Source organism: Cariama cristata, unplaced genomic scaffold (assembly GCF_000690535.1).
Source record: "Cariama cristata isolate BGI_N322 unplaced genomic scaffold, ASM69053v1 scaffold17432, whole genome shotgun sequence".
NCBI classification, from domain to species: domain Eukaryota; kingdom Metazoa; phylum Chordata; class Aves; order Cariamiformes; family Cariamidae; genus Cariama; species Cariama cristata.
Genome location: NW_009603493.1, coordinates 116,211 through 117,619, shown reverse-complemented (window position 1 = coordinate 117,619; position 1,409 = coordinate 116,211).

The following is a 1,409-nucleotide window of genomic DNA, read 5'->3' as shown; positions in this document are numbered from 1 at the left end:
CTTGTCTGGTGGCGTTACGGGGGTTGTACGTTCCCAGGCTCCCGGGAAACAAGCCCCCCTGCTACAGCCAGCCCTCGCTGTAGGGTGTCGGGAATTCAGGCAGCTTCCACACAGGGTGGCCAGGAGCCCGGCATGGAGATCCCTCAGTGGTGCAGGGTCTTGCAAGGGTTCGGCCCTTGCTCAGACCCAGGCATGGCAGACCCGGGCCAGCAAAGGGTGCCCTGTCCCACACCTTCCTCCTGCCTTGGTTGGCAGGGGGAGCTTGGACAGGACACAACTCCTTTCAGCCCACCCTCTGGCCCGCTTTGGAGCTTGCCCATGGGCTCTCTCCAGCTCAGTTCCCCAGCTCTGTAACAGGGTGCTTCTCACTCTCCAAAAAGCGTTTGGGAGGGGACAGGGCAGGGAGCTGCCCGGAGATGGGACCAGGCAGGCAGCTAGTGGGACCAGACCTCTCCCAGGCCCAGGTCTTGGGATCTCCATTGCCAGGGACTGACCGTGCTGAGCCTCCTCAGATGCAGAAGGCTGATACTTCTATGTCTTATTTAAGAGAAACTCATAGTGCCTTATTGGTTTTTAAATATGCATTTTCCCAGCCTGACCCCAGCTGCCCTTGAAATAATACCATTGTGCAGTGAAGCTCTACAGGGAATTATCATCTGAGCTCTCTCTCTCTTTGTCACTAGAGTCAATTAAAAGCAGAGTAGCTGGTGATTTAATACCTCCGGTGTCTGAGGAAGCCCCACATCCATCCAGAGGCGTGCTCTGGCATTTTAGACACATAATTGGAGTGGAGGAGTGTTTTTTCCAGCCATCCAACATGCTTTCAAATTAATCCATGTCCATACAGAGCACTGAAGCCTCATGTCCTTGGCTTGTCATCTTGTCCTGCATATTAATTAATGTCCCAGCATTGCACATTCTCCCTGCGATATGTCCCACATCAAATTGTTTTCCTATTCCCCACGCACCTTCTCCCTTGGGATAAACCCAACACATTTAGTCTCTGAAGAGGGTCCAGGCTCACAAACTGCCCACCCCCAGGAAATGCTGCTTACAAATGACGTTAAGCTTCCAAGAGCTGGAGAAACTATTGCCTCCAGCTCTCCACAACCACCTGGAAATTTAAACTGGGCCCAATCCCTCTTGCTCCAGTGCAGAGCAGGAGGCCGGTGCCCGGCGGGTACAGGCAGCAGTGCTGGGGGGCCCCAAGATGGGAGCCTGCAGCAGAGACTCCCGGTGAGAGTGAATAGCAGAGGCTGAGCTCATTTATTCTTCCTTCCTTACAATCTCCCTTTTCTTTCCATTTCACCACCTTCTTATTTAACATCATCGGCTGTTGTGCAAAACCATCAACCCTATTTGCAGCACTGTGACCTACTTTACCGCGTCGGCCTGACTTCCTCGCTGAA